The sequence below is a fragment of the Gobio gobio genome (assembly GCF_949357685.1).
Source record: "Gobio gobio genome assembly, chromosome: 24".
Taxonomy (NCBI): domain Eukaryota; kingdom Metazoa; phylum Chordata; class Actinopteri; order Cypriniformes; family Gobionidae; genus Gobio; species Gobio gobio.
Window position 1 is genome coordinate 551,201 of NC_137120.1, and position 17,500 is coordinate 568,700.

Genomic DNA, 17,500 nt, shown 5'->3' on the forward strand with positions numbered 1-17,500 from the left:
ACACACACACATACATACACACACATTATATACACACACATACATACACACACATTATATACACACACATACATACATACACACACATTATATACACACACATACATACATACACACACATTATATACACACACACACACACACACATTACACACACATTTACATTTAGTCATTTAGCAGACACATTACACACACACACACATTTACATTTAGTCATTTAGCAGACACATTACACACACACACACACACACACACACACACACACACACACACACACACACACACACACACACACACACACACACACACACACACACACACACACACACACACACACACACACACACACACACACACACACACACTTCAACCGCGCGATAAACTTCTCCCGAGCGTCTTACCGAGTCCGGTCGCGTTTCTGTTTGATTCACACACTCGCTCGTAAACATGAAGCGCTTCAGTAAAGGCCCCGCCCACGGCTCCTGCCCGACCAATCAGCGCGCAGCTCCTCCTCCACCTCACAGCCTCCCCGGCGGACAGCCAATCGCGTCGGAGCACCGCCGACTGAATTCAAATGGGTTAAAGGTGAAATCCTGTCCAAAGTCCCGCTGCGGATCTCACGCGCATTCCCGAGCCAGAGCCACAACAGAGAATGTGTACACACACACACACACTGCAGGGTTGCCAACTCTCACGCATTTGGCGTTTTAAAAATAAGCTTTTTTTTTAAAAAAAAATAGTTTTAATGCGAAATTCAAACAATAAAAAGCGTTTTGGCGCTATTATGGCATAAGAGTTAAAGCCAGAGTGTTGAAGACGGAGTTCCATGCTCGCTCATCTCGCGGTCACGCGCGCGGGCACGCGCTTCACGGAGCTCCACTTCAGGGGTTTGCAGCAAGTTTCGGTCAACAGTACAGCACAGTGTGCATTGATTATCACATCAACCATACAGGATGGTTTTATAATGGAGGGTGATGGAGATGCAACATTGTTAACATTAATGTTAATGTTTTTATTTTATTAATACCCTCAGGTATTCCTTACTAATTGGTCACACTCACAGGCTACTCATCACACCTTAACTATTATTCAATTGAATAAATGTTCTATATTTTAGTTCAATAATATTTATTGAGTATTTTGAGATATTTTGGTACTAAATACTATTTGTGCAATAATTATGGTCCATTAATGACCACTTAAAATATTTTTCTTCTAATATTTGTATTATTTATATTACAATTAGTGTAGTAATTAAGGTTCAATTAGAGAATTCTTATTCAAAGAGGCAAATTAGAGTCATTTTGTGGCTCGAAAAATAATAATTTCCATTTGTAATGCCATTACCCACTGGTGCCTTTATGGCTCTTTAATCAATATACATGTATCTAATCTAGTTGCTCAAAAAAGTATTGCAGTTTTGCAGTTTAATAAATATATAGATATGATCAAACACTAGATTTCTTTAAATGTAAATTTTAAAATGTTAATAACGTACTCTCTCACTCACACACACTGCTGCAAACACACACCCTTACGAAAAATAACCATGGTTTTATTATAGTAAAAGTGTAGTAAGTATGTTTTTTTGGTTTATTTATACACAGTGAATTCCCCGGTGTTGAATTCAGCGCTCGTGTTCATATGTGAAGCAGCAGCCGGTGTTAAAGCTACACTGAAGCAGGGCTAGAGTTCATCAGATACTTCAGTGATCCATTGAGTGATGATAGTTTGATTATTGAAGAGCTGGGCCTGTTTCAGTAAGGAGGTTCAACTAACTCTGAGTTTAAACCTGAACTCTGAGTTGACTTACTCTGAGATGGGAAACTCTGAGTTTTGGGTTTCAGAACAGCTGAATTGAGGTAGTTCAATCAACTCTGAGTAACTGACTCTGAGTAACTGACTCTGAGTAACTGACTCTGAGTGACTGACTCTGAGTGACTGACTCTGAGTAACTGACTCTGAGTGACTGACTCTGAGTGACTGACCCTGAGTAACTGACTCTGAGTAACTGACTCTGAGTAACTGACTCTGAGTGACTGACTCTGAGTGACTGACTCTGAGTAACTGACTCTGAGTGACTGACTCTGAGTGACTGACTCTGAGTAACTGACTCTGAGTAACTGACTCTGAGTAACTGACTCTGAGTAACTGACTCTGAGTAACTGACTCTGAGTAACTGACTCTGAGTAACTGACTCTGAGTGACTGACTCTGAGTGACTGACTCTGAGTAACTGACTCTGAGTAACTGACTCTGAGTGACTGACTCTGAGTGACTGACTCTGAGTAACTGACCCTGAGTAACTGACTCTGAGTAACTGACCCTGAGTAACTGACTCTGAGTAACTGACTCTGAGTGACTGACTCTGAGTAACTGACTCTGAGTGACTGACTCTGAGTAACTGACTCTGAGTAACTGACTCTCTGAGTAACTGACTCTGAGTAACTGACTCTGAGTAACTGACTCTGAGTGACTGACTCTGAGTGACTGACTCTGAGTAACTGACCCTGAGTAACTGACTCTGAGTAACTGACCCTGAGTAGCTGACTCTGAGTAACTGACTCTGAGTGACTGACTCTGAGTAACTGACCCTGAGTAACTGACCCTGAGTAACTGACCCTGAGTAACTGACTCTCTGAGTAACTGACTCTGAGTAACTGACTCTGAGTAACTGACTCTGAGTGACTGACTCTGAGTAACTGACCCTGAGTAATTGACCCTGAGTAACTGACTCTGAGTAACTGACTCTGAGTGACTGACTCTGAGTAACTGACTCTGAGTAACTGATTCTGAGACTGACTCTGAGTGACACTGATGTGTTTTTTAATTCATATTTTTATGTAAAGTGCTTTGAGATGTAACATTTAAAGGCGCTATATAAAATAAAGTTTATTATTATTATTATAACTGACCCTGAGTAACTGACCCTGAGTAACTGACCCTGAGTAACTGACCCTGAGTAACTGACTCTGAGTGACTGACTCTGAGTAACTGACTCTGAGTAACTGACTCTGAGTGACTGACTCTGAGTAACTGACCCTGAGTAACTGACTCTGAGTAACTGACCCTGAGTAACTGACTCTGAGTAACTGACTCTGAGTGACTGACTCTGAGTAACTGACCCTGAGTAACTGACCCTGAGTAACTGACCCTGAGTAACTGACTCTGAGTGACTGACTCTGAGTAACTGACTCTGAGTAACTGACCCTGAGTAACTGACCCTGAGTAACTGACCCTGAGTAACTGAATCTGAGTGACTGACTCTGAGTAACTGACTCTGAGTAACTGACCCTGAGTAACTGACTCTGAGTAACTGACCCTGAGTAACTGACTCTGAGTAACTGACCCTGAGTAACTGACCCTGAGTAACTGACTCTGAGTAACTGACTCTGAGTAACTGACCCTGAGTAACTGACTCTGAGTAACTGACTCTGAGTGACTGACTCTGAGTGACTGACTCTGAGTGACTGACTCTGAGTGACTGACTCTGATGAGTAACTGATTCTGAGTGACTGACTCTGAGTAACTGACTCTGAGTGACTGACTCTGATGAGTAACTGATTCTGAGTGACTGACTCTGAGTAACTGACTCTGAGTGACTGACTCTGATGAGTAACTGATTCTGAGTAACTGACTCTGAGTAACTGACTCTGAGTGACTGACTCTGAGTGACTGACTCTGAGTGACTGACTCTGAGTGACTGACTCTGATGAGTAACTGATTCTGAGTGACTGACTCTGAGTAACTGACTCTGAGTGACTGACTCTGATGAGTAACTGATTCTGAGTAACTGACTCTGAGTAACTGACTCTGAGTGACTGACTCTGAGTGACTGACTCTGAGTGACTGACTCTGAGTGACTGACTCTGATGAGTAACTGATTCTGAGTGACTGACTCTGAGTAACTGACTCTGAGTAAATGACTCTGAGTGACTGACTCTGAGTGACTGACTCTGATGAGTAACTGATTCTGAGTGACTGACTCTGAGTAACTGACTCTGAGTAAATGACTCTGAGTGACTGACTCTGAGTAACTGACTCTCTGAGTAACTGATTCTGAGTGACTGACTCTGAGTAACTGACTCTGAGTAAATGACTCTGAGTAACTGACTCTGAGTAACTGACTCTGAGTAACTGACTCTGAGTAACTGACTCTGAGTAACTGACTCTGAGTGACTGACTCTGAGTAACTGACTCTGAGTAACTGACTCTGAGTAACTGACTCTGAGTAACTGACTCTGAGTGACTGACTGTGAGTAACTGACCCTGAGTAACTGACTCTGAGTAACTGACCCTGAGTAACTGACTCTGAGTAACTGACTCTGAGTGACTGACCCTGAGTAACTGACCCTGAGTAACTGACCCTGAGTAACTGACCCTGAGTAACTGACCCTGAGTAACTGACTCTGAGTGACTGACTCTGAGTAACTGACTCTGAGTAACTGACCCTGAGTAACTGACCCTGAGTAACTGACCCTGAGTAACTGACTCTGAGTGACTGACTCTGAGTAACTGACTCTGAGTAACTGACCCTGAGTAACTGACTCTGAGTGACTGACTCTGATGAGTAACTGATTCTGAGTAACTGACCCTGAGTAACTGACTCTGAGTAACTGACTCTTTGGGTTCCGGTTGAAAGGGCACGCTGGCGCGTTTGGCTGCCGCTCCTCTCTCCCGTTTTTAGAAGTTTCTTTTATGAGCCAATGTCATTTTATTCGTTCGTGATGTGGAATTATGCATCGCATGCTGGATTACTGCTTTTATCTCTGAGTGCGGTTTACTGGAATATACTCTACTGTTGCCTGGCCCAGGACGTACACTGTTTACACCGCTGTGAGGCTGCTGTTGGTGTGGATCCTCCCCGAATGGCTCTCAGGTACACTGCTCGCCAGTTGTTGAACTTGAACGGACATTTAGATGTTGCGAGTGACATACGTGCTCTCTGCAGTAATCTTGGAATACTGCGACATAAGCGTTACATACATCGCTCTCCAAGGCGAAGTTTTTTATGCTCAATATTGAAAGCTGTCGCCTACCCGCGATTTCTGCGCAAACCCCATAGACTGCAGTTAAGACCTACAGGGGTTAACTTGTATAATTTATCGGCACTCAGGCGTGCGGAGGTTGCTTCGGATCCATCTGCTCACCCGCGTCTGCTGAAATCAGCACTGTTTAACGCGCGCTCTGTCAACAACAAAGCCGTTATTTTATCTGACATTATTTTAGAACAAAAGCTCGACCTTGTCTGTTTAACTGAAACATGGCACAAAGAATCTGATGGTCTTCTTTTTAACGAACTGACTCCTGCTGGCTATGGATTATTTGATCTCCCGCGTACCTCTGGTAGAGGTTGGGGTATCATTGTGCTGCACAGTCAACAGTTCAACATGTGTCCCGTGTCTGTCCCCAAAACAGACTCATTTGAATGTCTTGCTTTGAGTGTTTCTGCGTCCCTCTCTACTGCAGTGGCTACAGTCTACAGGCCTCCTAGGACAAATAAAGACTTTTTATCTGAATTATCAGATATGTTGTCTTTTCTCTGCCTCAGGTTTGAAAGAGTTCTTCTCCTGGGAGATTTCAACATCCATATGGATATAAAAGACTCCACAATAACAAAAGACTTTTTGTCCATCTTGGAGTGCTTTGAACTTAACCAGCTCGTGGACTGTCCCACACATGACAAAGGCCACATTTTAGACCTTGTGGTTACCAATGGTGCATTTGTGTCTCAGTTGTCAACCTCGGACTTGGGTCTGTCTGATCACCGGGCTGTCTTCTTTAACATGGAATTACCTGTCACAAACACTACTGCTTCTCGTATCATTAACTATCGCAAGTGGAGATCTATTGAGCCCACTGATTTTTCAGACTTTATTGACTCTTCTTTAAGTTGTGGTTCTCTTTCTGATGATCTGGATGATAATGTTTCAGTGCTGAATTCTGTTCTCTTGTCTGGCCTTGACACGCTGGCTCCTTTGAAATCACGATCCATTTCTTTTGCACGCTCTGCTCCTTGGTACAATGATGATCTGCGTGCTATGAAGGCTTTGTGTCGCAAAATGGAGCGTAGATGGCGCATATCAGGTTTAACTGTTCATCACCAGGCCTGGAAAGACAGCTTACTTGAATATAAGGCTGAAATTGTGTCAGCTAGATCTGTTTATTTTTCTCAGTTAATTGTCAGCAACCAGAGAAATCCTAAACAACTGTTTCACTCAATTAATAAGCTGCTTAAAAATCACAACCTCTCTAATGTTCCTGCTTCAACTCACCGTTGTAATATGTTTTTGGAGTTTTTTAGCACCAAAATTGTTAATATACGTAACCACATTGTTTCCACTAATATTTCTGCTGCCTCCTCCTTAAAAATTTCTGCATTTTCTGGTATTTCTCTCTCTAACTTTGCTATTCACAACTCCCAGTCTCTGTCTACTTTGGTTTCAAAACTGAAAGCCTCAACTTCAAGAGTTGATCCGATACCATCATGTCTTTTTAAATCATGTTTTGATTCCCTCTCTCCTGTTGTTTTGAGAATCATTAATAACTCTCTGGGCACTGGTGTCGTGCCAGCAGCACTTAAAACTGCTGCTGTCACCCCTGTACCAAAAACAAACAACATGGATTCTGATAATCTGAATAATTTTCGTCCCATCTCAAATCTTCCTTTCCTTGCCAAAATTTTAGAACAAACCGTGGCTTCTCAACTGCTTTCTCATCTTTCCTCTAATGACCTTTTTGAGCCACTTCAGTCTGGATTCCGCAAACTCCACAGTACTGAAACAGCGTTAGTTAAGGTCACTAATGACTTGTTAATGGCTTCTGATTCTGGTCGTCTGTCCTTACTGATTCTTCTTGATCTTAGTGCCGCTTTTGACACTATAGATCATTCCATTTTAATCACCCGTTTACAGACTGTCTTTGGAGTTTCTGAAACTGCATTACAGTGGTTTAGGTCCTACCTCTCTGATCGTAAGCAATTTGTTGTGATGGGTGATTACAAGTCTGAGGTCGGTGTAGTGCACTCTGGTGTCCCCCAGGGATCAGTTTTGGGCCCTTTACTTTTTAATATTTACATCTTTCCACTTGGCCAACTTTTACGAACTCTCGGTCTTAACTTTCACTTTTATGCCGATGACACTCAGATTTATATACATTCAAAACCTGATGTCAATATGCCCGTGTCTTTTCTTTCTCAATGTTTTGCTGAGATTAGAAAATGGATGTCTGAAAATTTTCTCTGTCTAAACAGTGACAAAACTGAAGTAATGCTCATTGGTTCACCTCATCAATTGCGTAAAGCAGAGTCCATAACCTTAAGTGTGGATGGCTCTGATTTACAATTTCAAACTAAACTGAAAAATCTGGGGGTGATATTTGATGCCAACTTAACATTTGACCATCAGGTTCGTAACACAGTAAAAGCATCATTTTTCCATCTGAAAAACATTGCAAAAATACGTCCAATGTTGACTTTCTCTGTGGCAGAACAGTTAATCAACACTTTTGTTTTTTCACGTATTGATTACTGTAATGCATTGCTGGCTGGAGTTTCTAAAGCTACCCTGAGCAAATTACAGTTGGTACAAAATTCAGCTGCTAGAATTCTAACTAGGACCAGTGCAAGGGAGCATATCACTCCAATCCTTGAAAAATTGCACTGGCTACCTGTTAGTTTTCGTATTGATTTTAAAATTCTAATGCTCACGTATAAGGCCTTGAATAATTTGGCCCCTCAATATTTGTGTGAGCTTTTAACCCTCTATACGCCAACACGTGCTCTACGCTCCTCTGAAGCTGGTCTTTTAAATGTCCAAACAACACGGCTGAAAACTATGGGTGATCGGGCTTTTTCTTCTTTGGCTCCTAAGTTGTGGAATTCCCTGCCCTCTGAGATTAGGAATGCAGAATCCCTTAGTGTTTTTAAATCTTTACTTAAAACATATTATTTTAGGATAGCTTTTATGTGATTCATTTGTCTATTTTGTTTATTTTTTTCTGCCTGCAATGTTATGTGTTTTTTAATTCATATTTTTATGTAAAGTGCTTTGAGATGTAACATTTAAAGGCGCTATATAAAATAAAGTTTATTATTATTATTATAACTGACCCTGAGTAACTGACCCTGAGTAACTGACCCTGAGTAACTGACCCTGAGTAACTGACTCTGAGTGACTGACTCTGAGTAACTGACTCTGAGTAACTGACTCTGAGTGACTGACTCTGAGTAACTGACCCTGAGTAACTGACTCTGAGTAACTGACCCTGAGTAACTGACCCTGAGTAACTGACTCTGAGTAACCGACTCTGAGTAACTGACCCTGAGTAACTGACTCTGAGTAACTGACCCTGAGTAACTGACCCTGAGTGACTGACTCTGAGTAACTGACTCTGAGTAACTGACCCTGAGTAACTGACCCTGAGTGACTGACCCTGAGTAACTGACCCTGAGTGACTGACTCTGAGTAACTGACTCTGAGTAACTGACCCTGAGTAACTGACCCTGAGTGACTGACTCTGAGTAACTGACTCTGAGTAACTGACCCTGAGTAACTGACTCTGAGTAACTGACCCTGAGTAACTGACCCTGAGTGACTGACTCTGAGTAACTGACTCTGAGTAACTGACTCTGAGTGACTGACTCTGAGTAACTGACTCTGAGTAACTGACCCTGAGTAACTGACCCTGAGTAACTGACCCTGAGTAACTGACTCTGAGTGACTGACTCTGAGTAACTGACTCTGAGTAACTGACTCTGAGTGACTGACTCTGAGTAACTGACCCTGAGTAACTGACTCTGAGTAACTGACCCTGAGTAACTGACCCTGAGTAACTGACTCTGAGTAACCGACTCTGAGTAACTGACCCTGAGTAACTGACTCTGAGTAACTGACCCTGAGTAACTGACCCTGAGTAACTGACTCTGAGTAACTGACTCTGAGTGACTGACTCTGAGTAACTGACTCTGAGTAACTGACTCTGAGTAACTGACTCTGAGTGACTGACTCTGAGTAACTGACTCTGAGTAACTGACTCTGAGTGACTGACTCTGAGTAACTGACTCTGAGTAACTGATTCTGAGTAACTGACTCTGAGTAACTGACTCTGAGTAACTGACTCTGAGTGACTGACTCTGAGTAACTGACCCTGAGTAACTGACCCTGAGTAACTGACCCTGAGTAACTGACCCTGAGTAACTGACTCTGAGTAACTGACTCTGAGTAACTGACTCTGAGTGACTGACTCTGAGTAACTGACTCTCTGAGTAACTGACTCTGAGTAACTGACTCTGAGTGACTGACTCTGAGTAACTGACCCTGAGTAACTGACCCTGAGTAACTGACCCTGAGTAACTGACTCTGAGTGACTGACTCTGAGTAACTGACTCTGAGTAACTGACCCTGAGTAACTGACCCTGAGTAACTGACCCTGAGTAACTGAATCTGAGTGACTGACTCTGAGTAACTGACTCTGAGTAACTGACCCTGAGTAACTGACTCTGAGTAACTGACCCTGAGTAACTGACTCTGAGTAACTGACCCTGAGTAACTGACCCTGAGTAACTGACTCTGAGTAACTGACTCTGAGTAACTGACCCTGAGTAACTGACTCTGAGTAACTGACTCTGAGTGACTGACTCTGAGTGACTGACTCTGAGTGACTGACTCTGAGTGACTGACTCTGATGAGTAACTGATTCTGAGTGACTGACTCTGAGTAACTGACTCTGAGTGACTGACTCTGATGAGTAACTGATTCTGAGTGACTGACTCTGAGTAACTGACTCTGAGTGACTGACTCTGATGAGTAACTGATTCTGAGTAACTGACTCTGAGTAACTGACTCTGAGTGACTGACTCTGAGTGACTGACTCTGAGTGACTGACTCTGAGTGACTGACTCTGATGAGTAACTGATTCTGAGTGACTGACTCTGAGTAACTGACTCTGAGTGACTGACTCTGATGAGTAACTGACTCTGAGTAACTGACTCTGAGTAACTGACTCTGAGTAACTGACCCTGAGTAACTGACTCTGAGTAACTGACCCTGAGTAACTGACTCTGAGTAACTGACCCTGAGTAACTGACCCTGAGTAACTGACTCTGAGTAACTGACTCTGAGTAACTGACCCTGAGTAACTGACTCTGAGTAACTGACTCTGAGTGACTGACTCTGAGTGACTGACTCTGAGTGACTGACTCTGAGTGACTGACTCTGATGAGTAACTGATTCTGAGTGACTGACTCTGAGTAACTGACTCTGAGTGACTGACTCTGATGAGTAACTGATTCTGAGTGACTGACTCTGAGTAACTGACTCTGAGTGACTGACTCTGATGAGTAACTGATTCTGAGTAACTGACTCTGAGTAACTGACTCTGAGTGACTGACTCTGAGTGACTGACTCTGAGTGACTGACTCTGAGTGACTGACTCTGATGAGTAACTGATTCTGAGTGACTGACTCTGAGTAACTGACTCTGAGTGACTGACTCTGATGAGTAACTGATTCTGAGTAACTGACTCTGAGTAACTGACTCTGAGTGACTGACTCTGAGTGACTGACTCTGAGTGACTGACTCTGAGTGACTGACTCTGATGAGTAACTGATTCTGAGTGACTGACTCTGAGTAACTGACTCTGAGTAAATGACTCTGAGTGACTGACTCTGAGTGACTGACTCTGATGAGTAACTGATTCTGAGTGACTGACTCTGAGTAACTGACTCTGAGTAAATGACTCTGAGTGACTGACTCTGAGTAACTGACTCTCTGAGTAACTGATTCTGAGTGACTGACTCTGAGTAACTGACTCTGAGTAAATGACTCTGAGTGACTGACTCTGAGTAACTGACTCTGAGTAACTGACTCTGAGTAACTGACTCTGAGTAACTGACTCTGAGTGACTGACTCTGAGTAACTGACTCTGAGTAACTGACTCTGAGTAACTGACTCTGAGTAACTGACTCTGAGTGACTGACTGTGAGTAACTGACCCTGAGTAACTGACTCTGAGTAACTGACCCTGAGTAACTGACTCTGAGTAACTGACTCTGAGTGACTGACCCTGAGTAACTGACCCTGAGTAACTGACCCTGAGTAACTGACCCTGAGTAACTGACTCTGAGTGACTGACTCTGAGTAACTGACCCTGAGTAACTGACTCTGAGTAACTGACCCTGAGTAACTGACTCTGAGTAACTGACTCTGAGTGACTGACCCTGAGTAACTGACCCTGAGTAACTGACTCTGAGTAACTGACTCTGAGTAACTGACTCTGAGTGACTGACTCTGAGTAACTGACCCTGAGTAACTGACCCTGAGTAACTGACCCTGAGTAACTGACCCTGAGTAACTGACTCTGAGTGACTGACTCTGAGTAACTGACTCTGAGTAACTGACCCTGAGTAACTGACCCTGAGTAACTGACCCTGAGTAACTGACTCTGAGTGACTGACTCTGAGTAACTGACTCTGAGTAACTGACCCTGAGTAACTGACCCTGAGTAACTGACCCTGAGTAACTGACCCTGAGTAACTGACCCTGAGTAACTGACTCTGAGTGACTGACTCTGAGTAACTGACTCTGAGTAACTGACTCTGAGTGACTGACTCTGAGTAACTGACCCTGAGTAACTGACTCTGAGTAACTGACCCTGAGTAACTGACTCTGAGTAACTGACCCTGAGTAACTGACCCTGAGTAACTGACTCTGAGTAACCGACTCTGAGTAACTGACCCTGAGTAACTGACTCTGAGTAACTGACCCTGAGTAACTGACCCTGAGTAACTGACTCTGAGTAACTGACTCTGAGTAACTGACTCTGAGTAACTGACTCTGAGTAACTGACTCTGAGTGACTGACTCTGAGTAACTGACTCTGAGTAACTGACTCTGAGTGACTGACTCTGAGTAACTGACTCTGAGTAACTGATTCTGAGTAACTGACTCTGAGTAACTGACTCTGAGTAACTGACTCTGAGTGACTGACTCTGAGTAACTGACCCTGAGTAACTGACCCTGAGTAACTGACCCTGAGTAACTGACCCTGAGTAACTGACTCTGAGTAACTGACTCTGAGTAACTGACTCTGAGTGACTGACTCTGAGTAACTGACTCTCTGAGTAACTGACTCTGAGTAACTGACTCTGAGTGACTGACTCTGAGTAACTGACCCTGAGTAACTGACCCTGAGTAACTGACCCTGAGTAACTGACTCTGAGTGACTGACTCTGAGTAACTGACTCTGAGTAACTGACCCTGAGTAACTGACCCTGAGTAACTGACCCTGAGTAACTGAATCTGAGTGACTGACTCTGAGTAACTGACTCTGAGTAACTGACCCTGAGTAACTGACTCTGAGTAACTGACCCTGAGTAACTGACTCTGAGTAACTGACCCTGAGTAACTGACCCTGAGTAACTGACTCTGAGTAACTGACTCTGAGTAACTGACCCTGAGTAACTGACTCTGAGTAACTGACTCTGAGTGACTGACTCTGAGTGACTGACTCTGATGAGTAACTGATTCTGAGTGACTGACTCTGAGTGACTGACTCTGAGTAACTGACTCTGAGTAACTGACTCTGAGTAACTGACTCTGAGTGACTGACTCTGAGTGACTGACTCTGAGTAACTGACTCTGAGTAACTGACTCTGAGTAACTGACTCTGAGTGACTGACTCTGATGAGTAACTGATTCTGAGTAACTGACTCTGAGTAACTGACTCTGAGTGACTGACTCTGAGTGACTGACTCTGAGTGACTGACTCTGAGTGACTGACTCTGATGAGTAACTGATTCTGAGTGACTGACTCTGAGTAACTGACTCTGAGTAAATGACTCTGAGTGACTGACTCTGAGTGACTGACTCTGATGAGTAACTGATTCTGAGTGACTGACTCTGAGTAACTGACTCTGAGTAAATGACTCTGAGTGACTGACTCTGAGTAACTGACTCTCTGAGTAACTGATTCTGAGTGACTGACTCTGAGTAACTGACTCTGAGTAAATGACTCTGAGTGACTGACTCTGAGTAACTGACTCTGAGTAACTGACTCTGAGTAACTGACTCTGAGTAACTGACTCTGAGTGACTGACTCTGAGTAACTGACTCTGAGTAACTGACTCTGAGTAACTGACTCTGAGTAACTGACTCTGAGTGACTGACTGTGAGTAACTGACCCTGAGTAACTGACTCTGAGTAACTGACCCTGAGTAACTGACTCTGAGTAACTGACTCTGAGTGACTGACCCTGAGTAACTGACCCTGAGTAACTGACCCTGAGTAACTGACCCTGAGTAACTGACTCTGAGTTAAGCTCATGCACTCCAACTATGAAAAGCCATGATCAATGGAGCTCCGAAATTACGATTCACCATGGCAACAGCACCCAACAAAAAGACGTTTGCATACTTCCGGGTCAATACACAAGTTTAATTCTTAATTATTTTAATTAAGTTTAATTTTCATGGTATCCAAAAGGCAAACAAAGAATGTGGCAGCAGCTAATAAAACTAAAAATAATTCAATCAGGAAAAGCTTTAAGCATAAAATGTTCAGGGTGTTGGTTTAATGACTTTACAAACATTTGACATATTAAATAAATATCATTCAGTGTCCAGCAGCAGATTTTCCCACAGAGACCCGTCTCACAGTCATGACGTGCTTTAATGCTCATCAATATCATAAATCCTGCAACGTTTTTTTTATTTTTTTTTATGTATGTACATTTATAACACTAATACTTTGTATTATATTACTTTTCCATCAAATTACAAAACACAAGTTCCCGCTGCTGAGAGTGTTTCTAATACAGCGTCTGTGGGAGTGATGGTGAAAATGAACATCTTTCTCTCTTTTCACTGCAGTTATCAATCTTACTTTAATCTTTCCATCTTTTTGAAAGTTGTGAAATCACTATTGTGGAGTTTTTCTTTTGCTATTTGAGCAAATGCAGACACAAAAATATATATGTAATGTATTCTCTCATTCACTGCTATAAGAGTTAACCCTATGACGACTTCAGCTTCGGAAACCCAGAGATGTGTAAAGTGTCTGTGCTCTTTCACATAGTGAAATATTCTCTGATTCCACCGGTTACATTTATTAATCAGGGGAATGACATTAACATTTGACTTCTACTCCAGCACCACTGACAGATGAAGAGGAGATGAGGAAGAATATTAACATCCAACAGGAAAATAATGAGTATTTGTAGGAAATAAAGATGACTATAAAAATTTTACATAAATGTATTTAACAGCTGTGGTTATGGCCTATATCTCGTACTATCATCTGGCAGAATCCTTCCATCCCATACAGTAATCAGTTTTCAGAAAGTGTGATGATGGGAATATGAGCGTCATCAATGAGTCCAAACACTGGAAATCCTAAAGGAAATTTGAATGATCAGGGTTAGGGAAACTTCTAGAGGATTATCAAGTGAAGGTCAGGATCCTGTAGAAAAGCACATGCTGTTTGTGTCACTTTGACAGTCCTCATGATGAAAAGATGAGCAATGAATGTTCCTGCAAAGAATGCTTTTCTTACTTTGCATTTTTGTCAAGTGGCAGATCATTTAATTTGTTTTAAGTAAACTTTGCTTACTTTAGATTTAGATTATATTTATAATTTTTTACATATTTATACTTGAAATACGACCAAAATACTCAGTAAGGAAAGCATTTGTGCAGTTTGAATGAATGAATAAAGTATTTAAACACAGCTGGCGCTTTAAAAAGGGGAGGAGACTGAAACAAACTCTGGGTTTACCAAAGTAAACCTGCTCCTGACCAGGTTAGGTTCACAGAGTAAGAGTGACCCTGGTAACTGACTCTGAGTATAAGTGACCTCTCTTTCAGAAACCGGCTTGACTTACCCTGCTTTCTCGGGTTTGACATACCTCAGATTCTGAAACAGAAAACCCAGAGTTTGCCTTATTTCAGGGTTAACATACTCAGAGTTTTCACTTAACCTCCTTTCTGAAACGGGCCCCTGATGATGATGAGCAGAATCACTGAAGGACAGAAACACAACTACAGCCACAGCTGTCACACACACACACACACACACACACACACACACACACACACACACACACACACACACACACACACACACACACACACACACACACACACACACACACACACACACACACACACACACACACACACACACACACACACACACACACACACACACACACACACACACACACACACACACACACACACACACACACACACACACACACACACACACACACACACACACACACACACTCTTATTACAAACCAGCCGGACTTTATTTCTGACGTCTACAGAAGCTCTTACTGATAATTAACAGAGGTTTCGAGGGTGATGTTTTATGGGAACGGTCGCCACTATGGAGATCAGTGTTTCGTTTATTTGGCCAGTTTGACTCTTGGCTTTTGATGTCAGTTTGTGGTCTTTGTTACAGTGTTTACTCAAATACATAATTTTTTTGCTAAAGAAGCCGTAAACAAAGATGGTCATATGATATATGTTTCAACATCATAAAGGAGACTGATAATTGACATATAAAAAATAAAATTGTCAAATACTTATTAGTAGATTTTCACCAGCAATCCTTTCTTGCCAGATATCAAGAATTCTGAATTTTGTTATTAAATACATTGTGAAAAAAATACTTTATGCACACCCGCACAAACATCAAGAATCAGCATATTAATCTCAATGACATGCTTCATACTGCAATGCATGATGGGATATATAATAATCTTGGGGTGCATTCCATTCGACAGGGTCCCTACGCAGTGTTCACTGCTCCCTACTCCCTGAGCAGGGCATATCTGCTGAAGTGGACTTCGCAGACAATAATCGCTCATTTGGAACGCCCTGCAACGTCATCAAAGAAAGGCAACGACGGGTGCAGATTATGACATAAATTAATATTGTAATTTACTTTACTTTCAAATTGAAAACCATGTAATAAGCATATACATTTACAAAACACACAGTAGACTATCTAAAACATATAATCTAAACATTGTCCATTAGTTTTATTAGTTTACTTATAACCTGTATTGACTATGGACAGATTTGAAGCTGCACCTGTCATTGAATATGAAAATACTTTGATTTGGTTATGGGCTATTCTTAACGAGCTTTAGCGTCTCATCTCGTGCGCTTTCTTTCCTCAGTGCAGCTGCAGTAAACATTCCTGAGGTAAATAAAGGCAAATATAAAACATGACAGCGCTCAGGTGCTTCTCAACACTTTTAATTTGTTTACATATTCATCAAATATAATATACAAATGTAAGTTATTGCCATAACCATTCATAAATACTCTAGTTTGTATAATAACTAATAAACTGTAAACTCCTTAATGGCAGAGCTGTTTAAACTCTTCCAGCAGCGGCTCCGTCATTAGTTCAGAGACATGTGGGTGATTCTCTCTCCGCTTCCTGTGAAGTGTGAAGTGATGTATCGATGTTCCCTTCTTCCCTACGCCGTTCGCAGTGCCCTTCAGACTGAACATGTTCGCTCCCTTTGGATTGGAATCTCACTTAAGATGGCGGAAAACCCTCTGAAGTCCACTTCGCAGTCCACTTACGGAACGCACCCATAGTATAACACTCATGACTCCCAGCATGCATTGCAGCATGTCACCATTGTTGAGATTCATATGATGATTCTGATGTCATTTCCCCCCTAGATGTATCTAAAAATGGATTACTGAGAAATTAGGATGACTGATCTGTGGCAGTAAAGCATTTACGGTGAAAATCTATAAAAAACATTTTTATTATCCACTTTTCTCAAAGATTAGTTTGGTCCAAAAAAAAAAACCTTTATGATGATAACTTTTTCACTTGATCATTTATGTTTATGGCTTTCTTTGCAACAAAGTATGTGTTCCACTAAACACTGTTACAAAGACACAAACTACAGAAAATCCCAACTCAAACTGGCCAAATAAACAAAACACTGTTCTCCATAATGGTGACCAATATTTTCAATACACTCTCACACACACACAGACACACACACACTCTCTCTCTCTCACACACAGAGACACACACTCTCTCTCTCTCTCACACACAGACACACACACACACACACACACACACACACACACACACACACTCTCTCTCTCACACACACAGACACACACACACACTCTCTCACACACACACACACACACACACACACACACACTCTCTCTCTCACACACACAGACACACTCTCTCTCTCACACACACAGACACACACACACACTCTCTCTCTCTCACACACACAGACACACAGACACACACACACACACACACACACACTCTCTCTCTCTCTCTCACACACACACACACACACACACACACACACACACACACACACACTCTCACTCTCTCTCTCTCTCTCATACACACACACACACACTCTCTCTCTCTCTCTCACACACACAGAGACACACACACACACACACACACACACACACACTCAATTCAATTCAATTCGCTT

The 17,500-nt window shown here is 42.3% G+C and overlaps 1 protein-coding gene across 1 annotated transcript in view; it reads right to left on the reverse strand.

The window, feature by feature from the left end:
- The window catches only part of slc25a34 (solute carrier family 25 member 34), a 19,560-nt gene extending 18,707 nt beyond the window's left edge, over window positions 1-853 (reverse strand). Inside the window, exon 1 of the mRNA XM_079808448.1 lies at window positions 402-853. The gene's annotated coding sequence lies outside the window, so the exon portion shown is untranslated. The remainder of the gene's footprint in view (window positions 1-401) is intronic.
- Between the last annotated feature and the right edge of the window lie 16,647 nt (window positions 854-17,500).